The sequence below is a fragment of the Macrobrachium rosenbergii genome, chromosome 51, assembly GCF_040412425.1.
Source record: "Macrobrachium rosenbergii isolate ZJJX-2024 chromosome 51, ASM4041242v1, whole genome shotgun sequence".
NCBI lineage: Eukaryota > Metazoa > Arthropoda > Malacostraca > Decapoda > Palaemonidae > Macrobrachium > Macrobrachium rosenbergii.
This window is the reverse complement of record NC_089791.1, coordinates 29,607,478-29,620,887: the sequence shown is the minus strand read 5'-3', so window position 1 is coordinate 29,620,887 and position 13,410 is coordinate 29,607,478. Positions and strand designations below refer to the sequence as shown.

The following is a 13,410-nucleotide window of genomic DNA, read 5'->3' as shown; positions in this document are numbered from 1 at the left end:
TTCTTTCGATTTAAGACTTTTTCATTCGCTTTCAGGCTTATTCTTTCAGTTTAAGACTTTTTCATTAGACTTCAGACTTATTCTTTCGGTTTAAGACTTTAAAGACTTCAGACTCATTCTTTCGATTTCAGACTTTTTCTTGAGATTTATCTTATCACTCACTCTTTTTTTTTTTACCGTAGATTTATCTTAAGACTTACTCTTTCGACTTAAGACTTTTTCTTACGATTCAAGACTTTTCCATTCGTTTTAAGTCCCATTCTTTCCATTCAAGACTCTTTCTTTAGATTTAAGACTTACTCTTTCGATTTAAGACTTTCCTTTAGATTTCCTCTTTCAATTTAATTACTTTTCCTTTCGATTTCAGACTTACTCTGTCTATTCTCTCTGAGAGCCAAGGTCAAATACAAATCCTCGTGCCAAGTCATTTTTTTTGGGGGGGGGGAGGTTAAAATAAACAGTGTTATAATCATTCCATAAAAAATTTAACGGAAAGTCAGACTTAATAATAAATTTTTGGAAGAAATATTATTGCTCTGTGAATGCCGCCATGTAATCATGGATGCACTAAGCACACATACATAATTATGGATACATACTTATGAACTTAAATGGTTTGGCTTCACTTTACATTACGATATGATAAAAAAAAAACCGTGTATTTTTCGTACAAGTGAAAATTTACAATCTTTTCTAAAAATTTGTAATTAAAAAAATGCAATTTAAAATAAAAAATTGCAATTTAAAATAAGAATTTGCAATTTAAAACAAAAAATTGCAATTTAAAAAAATGCAACTTTTTACAAATTTAAAAGACATATTGATACTCGGTTTTCCTAAATTATGTCCCGCATAACCTTTCCGATAATCTCAACCTGAATGCCACTGCGCATGTGCGCTGAACGGGACATGCGCCCACATTCGTTTATACCCGAAACAAATACTTCTGTATCAGCCTCGCTCTTCGTCGTACTATATAGGACGGGAATTCTTCTGAAGCAGTTTGAACTGGAATTGGAATATAAAATTTAGGCCAAGGGCCAAGCTTTGGGACCTATGAGGTCATTCAGCGCTGAAAGGGAAATTGAGAGTAAAGACGGTTTGAAAATCGCAACAGGACGAAAACCTCAAAGCAGTTGCACTATGTAACAATTTTTAGGAGAGGATGGTGAGTAAGATGGAAGGAAGAGAATATGAACAGAGTTACAGTAAAAGGACTGAAAGGGGTTTCAGCTAGGGGCCGAAGGGACCCTGCAAAGAACCTTAAGTAATGCCTACAGTGCAGGAAGCAGTTTGAAATCTCTGCTACTGCGCATTTTCGGTTAGTTAAGGTTCCGAGGGCACTGCACTATCTTTATTCCAATCTTTGTTCGCTTCCTCGCTTTCTGCGACTAACTGGCCGAAGGTTACTGTACCTTACAGCGTTGCCACTGCTATTACTGATACTAATTATTACCATCATCATTACTATGATAATAATAATTAGCTGAAATTGTTTTCGAAAACTCATAATTATGACTATTGTACTTGACTACGAGAAGGCTATTGTCTATCTTATTTCCCTACTACTATCAATTGCTTGCGTTCTTATTAGATAAGGAAAAAAAAAAGTCCATCCAAACCAACCCCCCTCCCCCCCACCCAAACCCCTCCAATAAAAAAAAAAAACAACTTGCCTACCAATCTCTATCAGCACACAAGTATGCAATGGATGTAGTGTTAATATCTTCTTTGCTTTTCGTTGGAGGTGTCAAGGGGGGTGGGTGGACGGGAGGAATGGCCGGTGGGCGGAAATTATTACAGGATCTGGGGGGGGCCAGAATTCCCTGTACTCTGCTAAGGAAATTAAACAAGACGACGAAGGAGAGACCAAAATGGCGTGGCAGAAAATAGTTGAATAGCTGGGCGCTCTTGGCAAGTGGCGATTGCATTGCGAAGCGAGGAATGTCTGCCTCCTCGTGGTTTATTCTTCACCCTTTGCTTATACACCTCCGAGGAGAGGTCACTGAAAAATCCGCGGCATTTAAAGGTCGGGTGTTGTTTCCTCTTTATTCCTGGTGGGCCTCGATTCAACGTTTTTGAAGGTTGAAGGCTAAAAAAAGAAAAAAATTAGTGAAAAATGAGCTTTAGTTTCATCAGCTCGATCGAGTTTTCTGTACAACGTATAATTAAGGCCGCCGAAAATAGATCTATCTTTCGGTGGTCTCGGTATGCTGATGTATGAGCCGCGACCCGTGAAACTTTAACCACTGCCCGGTGGTGGCCTATCCTATATAGTTGCCAGAAGCACGATTATGGCTAATTTTAACCTTAAGTAAAAAAAAAAAAACTACTGAGGCTAGAGGGCTGCACTTTGGTATATTTGATGATTGGAGGGTAGATGATCAACATGCCAATTTGCAGCCGTCCAGCCTCAGTAGTTTTAAAGATCTGAGGGCGGAACAGAAAAAGTGCGGACAGAATAAAGTGCGGACGGACAGACAAAGCCGGCGCAATAGTTTTCTTTTACAGAAAACTAAAAAATCTATTTAAAAATCTATCTCTATTCACAAGCACATTGCGCGTTTCTTTAATGATCTAACACTCATCAAGACGACTTCTAAAATGTTGGAACGAAACTAATAAAATCATCCAAACTGATAAAACTAAAACACACTAAACTCCCGATTACGTGATGTTTATCAAAGTCTCAGGGACGTTGCATCATATATATTAAAACATCCTTTCGACGTTTTTCTCTGCTGTGATCTGCGCATGCGCCCGTTCCCCACTTCGTCTCTGAATGTGTGTGTGTGTAATTGTTTATTTTCCTATGTTCTTGGTGTTTACTGGTTCCCCACAATGGCGTCTTCACTCCTCTCCCCTTCCCCCTTCTCAGAACGTGATTTGCGGGGTTATTTTCTGTCTCCTTTCTTGCTGCCTTTCTCTTCCTTTCTTTTATTTTTTCCTTCCTCACCCTTTCTTTTTTTCGTGTGCTTCTTCCTATTTTATTCAGTCTAGTCATCGGTGGTACATTGTAATTCAACAAAGGTTGTATTCGTTTTAATTCGTACATGTTATCTCTTTATAATTGTCTACATATACGGATTATATATATATAAATATATATATATATAAATATATATATATAAATACAAATATATATATATATATATATATATATATATATATATATATATATATATATATATAAATATATATATATAAATATATATATATAATATATATATACATTATACATATATATATATATATATATATATATATATATATATATATATATATATATATTACATTTATATATATTAGTAAGTTTTACATTATTAACTTTAATATATATATATATTTTATATTTATACACATTATTCATCCAAGAAAATAACCAACACCCTCTCTCTCTCCCTCCTCTCTCTCTCTCTCTCTCTCTCTTCACTGAAGGTCAGGCGAATGGCCTTCAAATGCAGACGTGTTACAGGGTGTCGCAAAAACTGAACGCAAACAGTTAGGAGGAAAAAAAAAAAAGAAGTGTCCAGTTATAAGGATGGGGTGTGGGTAACGGTCCTGGCTTCTTTTTTTTTTTTTTCTTATTTTCTTTTGCCTTATCAAACAATTTCCCTTTCATTTGGGGATTGTTGCTGGTGAGACTAGACACGATGTAAAGGCCGGATTGAATATTCTCTAAGAGACAAGAGATGTATCTCTTGAGTGGATGTATCTTATACCTTGAGTTGTGTATATAAAACTTATACCTATATATATATATATGTATATATATGTATGTATATATATATATATATATATATATATATATATATATAAATATATAAATATATATATATATATATATATATATATATATATATATATATATATATATATATGTGTATATATATATATATTTATACATATATGTATATATGAATTTTTATCATATATCATATATGATATATATATTAAATATATGTATATAAATTTTATCACATCACGTCTTTATTATCCAATTCACTCTACCTCGGAAATAATATATTTTCATATTTGTTAAAATTCCCCTCGGCTAACTATGTAAAAATATATTATTCCCGAGGTAGAGTGAATTGGATATTAAAGGACGTTTGTAGCTTAATGCTTATATATGTATATATATACACATATAAATAATGTATATAAAATGTATGTGTATATATTTATATATACATATATTATTCTGTGGTACTGCTATTACGGTAACTTCTCAATATTAATAGGCTGAATTCATCAACCAGTATCTAGCCGTGACTAAAACATTCACTAATACTAAAGATGAATTAAACTGATAATGAAAGTTATTTAAAGAAAATACCGCATCTGTTAAGAGTTGTAACTTGGACATAGATTATAGAATGCATCTACTTCTATCAAGTTACACGAAAGTTTAAGCAAATGGTATATTTAAAAAGGGCCATTCAAGTTAAAAATAATTTTTTTCCCAAAAAAGCAAAAAAGTTCTTTGCGTTTGCAACCGAGGAATGATTAATTTTGAAGAAATGATTATTAACAGATAATCACAAAAAGGTTTCACTTGCAAAAAATATACAATAATGTCAAAGGAATAACAAAAAGTTTTGTCCTTTCACAGCAGCAGAACTACTACTACTACTACTACTACTACTACTACTACTACTACTACTAATAATAATAATAATAATAATAATAATAATAATAATAATAATAATAATAATAATAATAATAATAATAACAATAATAAATAAAAGCAAAATTAGTCTGAATTACACATACGAAAGTAAATTTACACCCATACGCAAATATAAGCCAACAGGTACTAATAATAATAATAATAATAATAATAATAATAATAATAATAATAATAATAATAAAATTAAAAGCAGAATCATTCTGAAATACATCTACGAAAATAAATTAAAAAAAAAATGCCCAAAAGAAGCAGTAACATGATTCAATCGGCGTGCAACAGGAAAGGCCATTTTTAAATCCCACTGAGAGGCTGAGAGGCTGAGATTTCATCCGCAGCCCGAATGACTGCACAAGGCCACTCCCTTCGGCGGACGGGTGATCGAAGGACGCTTTAATCACGGGGTTGAGGGTGGGGAGGTGGGGGTGTTGCAGGGGGGAGGGGGAAGGGGAAGGGGGAAGTTTCGAGAGAGGGTCACGTGATCATCTGCTGCTGCCGTTAATTCGACAACATTCTTTTATATACATTTTGTTATATATCTTCGTGGGCATAATAATAATAATAATAATAATAATAATAATAATAATAATAATAATAATGGCATGAGTCACTATAATGGTGAAGAAATCCACAATGGTGTAAGTGTAAAAATATATATATTAGAAATATATATGTGTATAATAATAATAATAATAATAATAATAATAATAATAATAATAATAATAATACTTTATTATTATTATTATTATTATTATTATTATTATTATTATTATTATGTTATTATTATTATTATGACAACGGGTGGCTTCAGAGGCGAAACAAGACCTCATTCATTTCACCATTCACAGTGTTGTTGCTAAATCTCGTCTCACCAGGAAAATACTCATCAGCATGACTTCGAAACCCCCGACAAATATTGCGTCATTCGCCTTAATATTTTGCACCTGCTCCCTTGGGTCCTGGGCATTATAGGCCGTCTGTCTAAAACTTCTGCTACGCATCTCTCTCTCTCTCTCTCTCTCTCTCTCTCTCTCTCTCTCTCTCTCTCTCTCTCCTTCTTGTTCTTTTACAATCGCTTATCGTTCTTTCAATGCTTCATTCACCACATATACGCAAACATATACCAGAAGATTTAAAATAATAATTATAATAATAATAATAATAATAATAATAATAATAATAATAATAATAAACTAAATGACAAATTCTGCGATATTCCATCGCTGCTTTTCGCTCTTTGAATGCTCCATTCTCCATATATGCACAAAAATATACCAGCAGGTCTAAAACAATAATAATAATAATAATAATAATAATAATAATAATAATAATAATAATAATAATAATAATAATAATAATAATAATAACAATCTACACGACGGTAATTCTTCTACATTCCGTTAATATTATTCGTTCTTTCAATGCTCCATACTCTAGGTACACGCAAACATATACCAGCAGGTTTAAAATAATAATAATAATAATAATAATAATAATAATAATAATAATAATAATAATAATAATAATAATAAGAAGAAGAAGAAGAAGAAGAAGAAGAAGAAGAAGAAGAAGAAGAAGAAGAAGAAGAAGAAGAAGAAGAAGACTTCTACCATATTCCATTGCTGCCACTCCGTTGCAGAGCCGTGATTATGCAACATGGAGGCCGTTGCTTTGAGGGGCGCACTGTCATTCAGCGTAATCCTGTCCATTATACACCGTAATTAACTTCCTCGTCCGTCGTCTGTCAACCGGATTAATTGTGACGGGAAAACATCCTTGCACACTTCCGCGTATGTTGGCGGAATGGTACCCTACATAATAATAATAATAATAATAATAATAATAATAATAATAATAATAATAATAATAATAATAATAATAGAAGATGGTGATGATGATGATAAAACTTATAATGTCAATAATAATAACAGCGCAATGGTGGCCTACATAATAATAATAATAATAATAATAATAATAATAATAATAATAATAATAATAATAATAATAATAATAATAATGATGATGATGATGATGATGATGATGATGATGATTTTACAGATTGTAATTATAATAGAAGATGGTGATGATGATAAAGCTTATGATACTAATAATAAAAATAATTATAAAAATGCTAATTTAAAAGAATGAAGTTTATTTGAAAAAGTCTTGTTTCAAAATAATAATAATAATAATAATAATAATAATAATAATAATAATAATAATAATAATAATAGTTCGTACTGGTTACAACACAACCAGCTCTCTTGATTATGACACACGTCCCCAAGGACAAATATCGAATGGCAGTTTTCAATGGAACATCTTTTTTTTTATTCCTAAAAGAATGTCTGTCCTACAATTCAGCCGAAGGTCGAAGCCAGTTTGAATGCTGAACAAATGATTATTGCCCATGGTCTTTGGCCATTCAAGGTCATCACGAACCCAAGAGTTGATTCTGGTAGTTTCATGTCGTTTTTGAAAGAATTTTCTGTAATATTAATAGGTTTTTTGGGGGATGTAGATGCTAGGATTTCCATACCTATTTAGGTTTATACTTCCCCACCTTCCCACACAATGGCCTCCCCCTCCCCCCGTAATAGGTTGTTTGTTAGTTTCAAATTGCGAGAATGTTCGCAGATGGAGATGCTAGGGGTTCCTTTATATGTATAGGTTCATATTTCCACCCCCTTCCCACACGGACAAACACCCCCAGACACACACACAAACAACACCCCCCAGAAACACACACAAACACACACCCCAAAACACACACACGCGCGCACACACACACAAACACACAAAACCCCCATCACACACACACACACAAAACCTCCACACACAGACACACACATAAACACACACAAACTCCAGACACACACACAAACACCACCCCAAACACACACACGCGCACACACACAAACCCCCCACCACACACACACACACACAACCTCCACCACAGACATACACACACAAACCCCAGATACACACACAAACACACACACACACAAACCACACGCACAAACCCCAGCTACACACACAAACACACACACACACACTAACTACACGCACAATCCTTGTAGATCTATTAATTTGTCATTGTGCGTCTGCCTGTAATTCTGTTCAGCGGAAGCTTCTTTGACAAGCCAACAATCTTTCAAGCCAGCTCCACTTAAAAAAAGATTGTAAATTTGACGTGGCAACAATATCACCCTTGATGGATTTTACATTGCTTCAATGCTCCTTCGAAGTCTGCTGCATTTAGTTCATTTTCGTTATTTTGTATAAAAAACTAAAGGAAGGGTAAGAAGAGGATATGTATAAATAAAATGTATATATACATATATGTATGTATATTAATATATATATATATATATATATATATATATATATATATATATATATATATATACATATATACGAGTATATATATATATGTGTGTATATATATATATGTGCATGTATACATATGTATATATATACAGTATATATATATATATATATATATATATATATATATATATATATATATATATATATATTGTCGCATTCACCAATTCCATAATCCTAAACTTGGTCTTCAAAGCAGCCAAAGTTCGAATCCCACAGGGAAAGGCGAATTTCATCATTTATTCTTTTCTAGATTTCAAGGCTTCTAATGAAAACAGTACCATCCAAAATTACAATGCAATAATGCAGCTAGATCACAATGAACATCATAATGCATAGAGTAAGCGAATCTGACCAGGAGAATGCATGTTTAACCTATGTCTACATAAATTTGACGTTAACAAAAATGTATCTGAATTTGTTATACTTAAGTAATTATAACCTAAAGCATCTTCTAACCATTCTTCGTAATGTAATGGCCAAGAATTAACCTCAATCTCCTAAACAGACTGGGTTCGAATCCCTCCTGGGAGAGAGAACTTCTACACTTATTTCAGCTTAGTAAAGTGTGTTGGATTGAGCACTAACTTCTGATTTCTAATTAGCACGAGTTTGAATCCCACTTATAAAGGAAAATTTGGTCATTAAATTTCCTTTTTGATTTTAATGTCTTCAGTGTAATTGCTGAGCATATATATGTATATATATATATATATATATATATATATATATATATATATATATCATATATATTATATAAATACACATATATATTATATATATATATATATATATATATATATATATATATATATATATATATATATATATATATATATATGCATATGCAGTACCCTCTTCTTGACCTTTCTCAAGTTCCACTCCAAATCAGACAACAAAATGAATGCAGCAGACTTGGAAGGGACAATGAAGCTCTAAAGCTATGAGAGAGAGAGAGAGAGAGAGAGAGAGAGAGAGAGAGAGAGAGAGAGAGAGAGAGAGAGAGAGAGAGAGAGAATAATAATAAGATCCGCGAGTTCAGCGGACAAACGACCTAGGACGCAGTGTCCTCGGAACGTCCTTGTAAAAAAAAAAAAAAAAATCGCTCCTGCTACTAAATACTCATCTTTTACTAAGATTCCAAAAAAAAAAAAAAAAAAAAAAACGGAAGTCCCGTCAAGACACCAACTCTCTCAGAATTGGCCACACGTACTTTAAATCAGAAGTGTAATAATTGTACGTCAGTCAGCCCTGTATATTGGGCAAGACGTATCAGCTGACGGGGGCTGCAGAAGTCTGCGTACTTGTGTGTGTGTGTGTGTTTAGCAACGGACTGTCATGGCGAGATATCGGGGCTTTTTACGTTTTCTGCCATTTTCATCTCTCAGATGATGTGTCTTGCCCAAGACACAAAGCTGACTGACGTACAATTACACTTCTGATTTAGAGTCCGTGTAACCATTTCTGCGAGAATTGGTGTCTTGACGGGACTTCCGTTTTTTTTTTAATCTTATTAAAATGATGGGGGTCTATTTAATAGCAAGAGCATTCATTTATCTCCACAAGGACGTTCCAGGGACACTGCGTCCTAGGTCGTTTGTCCGCTGAACTCGCAGATCTTTGTTCTTCCTCCTGCAGAACGATCAGATACAACTCCTGAAGGATTAGATACATTTAATGACTTCTTTGTGCGATTGTCCAAATGACAGAGGTTGCATCAGGCTTGTAGGGGAACTTAGGAACTGGGGCCACTGACCGCCACAACGGGGTCAGGTCACTCACGACCTAATGACCGTTGGTGGTGCGAACTGCAATTTTCCTTTGCGGTGATTCAGGTCCACAGACAGTCATAATGACTTAGATATTTTAATATTTTTACTTGGCGGGTTGGAATGTTTTACATTATGTTCTTGGGAAGTCGGCGAGCTTGTATTCAAATCGTCATTAGTTTGTTTCCCTAAAATTCGTAAATTCGGTGCTTTTGTGGGAGAGGTTCGGTGATGCACATGATAAGTACAATAGAAGCCTCTGTCTGGAGGTAAAAAGGTTTTAAAGGCGCAATTGTTAGGAGAGGGTGGAAAGTAAGATGGAAGAGAGAGATTATGAACTGAATATGGAATTTAGGCCAAAGCCCAAGCACTGGGACCTGTGAGGTCATTCAGCGCTGAAACGGAAATTGGCAGTAAAGGGTCTGAAAGGTGTAACAGGAGGAAAACTTCGCAGTTGCACTTTGACAGAATTGTTAGGGGAGGGTGGAAATTACGATGGTAGAAAGAGAATATGAACGGAGGTACAGTAAAAGGAATGAAAGGGGTTGCAGCTAGAAGCCAAAGGGACGCTACGAAGAACCTTAAGTAATGCCTACAGTGCACCGCGTGAGGCGCACTGACGAGACTAACACCCTAAGGGGCAATCTGAATTAGATTTCGATATCCCACATAATTATAACATCAAAATCGTCATTTTAAATAACCCCCTCCCCACCATTGCTTTCCAGTTAACTCTAATAATCTAAACCTCGTCTTTGGCCGCCTTAGGCCTAAAATTTTATGAATTCCCTTAAAATATATAACCTTCACTGTTTCACTCAAGTCACTGAACCGCACTCCTAGCCCAATGTACTCCGACTTGCTAACACAGGACATAAAAAAAAAAAAAAATGTAAGCAAGATATTAAAATGTTTTAAGTAAATTATCAATCACAGACATTCATGGATTTACTAACACTTCTACAAAAAAATAAATAAATAAAAATTAGCTGTAATCCCTCATACAGATGAGTTTTGGAATTCAAAGCGTAATACTAAATAAGTACAAAAATGCGCGGAAGTTTCTTCGGCGCAATCGAGTTTTCTGTGCAGCCGCTACAGCGTATAATCAAGGCCACCGAAAATTTATCTATCTTTCGGTGGTCTCGATATAATGCTGTATGAGCCGCTGCCCATGAAACTCTCAACCGGCCGTGGTGGCCTGTGTTGTTGCGTTGCCAGAAGCACGATCATGGCTAACTTTAACCTTAAATAAAATAAAAACTACTAAGGCTAGAGGGCTGCAATTTGGTATGTTTGATGACTGGAGGGTGGGTGACCAACGCACCAATCTGCAGCCCTCTAGCCTCTGTGGTTTTTAAGATCTGAGGGCGGACAGATAAAGTGTGGACAGAGAAAAAAAAGAGTAGACAGAAAAAGTGTGAACAGAAAACGTGCGGACAGAAAAAAGTGCGGACGGACAGACAAAGCCGGCACAATAGTTTTCTTTTTGAGCTTTTAACCTGTCACTGTGCTCTCAAAAATTACAGAAAAAATCCTCTTTAAGCGAATAATTCCATATTGGCTTTACATAACATTAACGTCTTGGCGACAAAACTAAACTAGCACTGCCAACAGCAACTGAGATGCGTTAATAAAAGACAGGCGCACGAGAAACACTACTAAAATAACAGCAAGTGACAACTAACTGAGAAACATTATTACAAAACTTTAAGCGAGAAACACTAATACAAAACAACAAGTGAGAAAAACTATTAAAAAAACAGCAACTGAGAAACACTAAAAAAAATTCAACTGAGAAACACTAATAAAAACTGCAACTGAGAAACACTAATAAAACATCATCAACTGAGAAACACTACTAAAGAAACAGCAACTGAGAAACACTAATAAAAAACGGCAACTGAGAAACACTGATTAAAACAGCAACTGAGAAACACCACAAAAAAACCACAACCGAGAAACACTAATAATAAAAACTGAAAAACACTAATTAAAACAACATAAACTGAGAAACACTAATTAAAATAGCAGTTGAGAAACACCAAAAAAACACGACTGAGAAACATTACTAAAAAACAGACTGGAAAACACTACTAAAAAAATTATCACCCCCCCCAAAAAAAAAACAGGAACGAATGAATGAACAGCAAACACGTGACTCAGCAAAACAAGAAGTCTCTCTCCAGTGTGTTTCTCCTCAATATGCAATTGATACCGGAGCAAGAGGCCTGTCAATCATCTTGTCCGTCATTCAGAGTTAATTCATTGCTATCCCTCCTGGCCGGAAGACTGATGGAAGCTCTCCCCATTGCTTCAGAGTCTCGAGTTGTATTTAATACGTGCCATTATGGCGCAATGAATGATAATAATATTTTTCAGTGATTAATAATACTTTTAGTCATGACAACATGACCTCAATACATATATCCTGAGACTTTTATGAAATATCTTTCCAAAGAGAGAGAGAGAGAGAGAGAGAGAGAGAGAGAGAGAGAGAGCATGCCATAAGTTAACCCCATGAAATTGATGCCTTAACTGATAAAAATCAGGAGTATCCCAAAAGCTTTAAAATACAAAAGGAACCCACCGGATGGACCAAGAGGTGGGGGTGGGCGGGTTGGTAACTACAGGGCTTCCAAAAAACACCGAAGAAGTCTCGAAAACTAAAATCTGCTTGGTAAAACTGAGATTTGTCATTGTACGATATATTTGCTTTTATGTGGAAGCTTAACAGAATGAATAAATAATTTCTGAATCTCGGAGATTGTTTTCATTAAAAACAAAACACCAGAAATAATTAGTATCAAAAGGCATTTTAGTTTCTACTTACCTTTCGGTGGATTCCGCTAACATCTTCTGTTACTTTCATCCACCTGAAATAGGAAAATATTTCTGCTTTATCAACGATGTTTTCAGAAATGTGAAATGTTACGTCATAAATCTTGCATGCATATATGTAAATATGTATAAATATACATATTTATATATATATAAATATATATATATATAAATATAAAATATATATATATATATATATATATATATATATATATAAATATATATATATATATATATATATATATATATATATATATATATATATATATATATATATAAATCAACACACATTCACGTGTGGAAACAGAAATATGGCCTAATGAGCAGAGCCCTTTCCTTTCATTTGAAAGACCTGGGTTCGATCCTGATGTGAGTCAGAAATTTATATATATATATATATATATATATATATATATATATATATATATATATATATATATATATATATATATATATACATTTGTTTCACACCTAAACATCATTTCCTTTTTTTTCTTTAATACAAAATTCCTCCTAATTCTGCCTGTAGGCTACCATGAAATCTGAAGTGGGCCACAGCTACTCTGTATAATAATTTCAAAAATATTGCTACTGAACAATCCCCAAGCGGCATAATGTCCATGGAGAACATATGCCTAGTTATTCGCCGTTGTATAACATGTGATCTCGTGAGCTTTATTTTATTTGCTTTTATGAATCTAAACTGCCGTGACTTACAAGAAG

The 13,410-nt window shown here is 34.0% G+C and overlaps 1 long non-coding RNA gene across 1 annotated transcript in view; it reads right to left on the bottom strand.

Moving 5' to 3' along the window:
• LOC136833245 (uncharacterized) overlaps positions 1–13,410 on the bottom strand; it is a 48,833-nt gene that overhangs the window by 20,463 nt on the left and 14,960 nt on the right. Inside the window, exon 2 of the long non-coding RNA XR_010851388.1 lies at positions 12,680–12,722. This is a non-coding gene — a long non-coding RNA (uncharacterized lncRNA). The remainder of the gene's footprint in view (positions 1–12,679; positions 12,723–13,410) is intronic.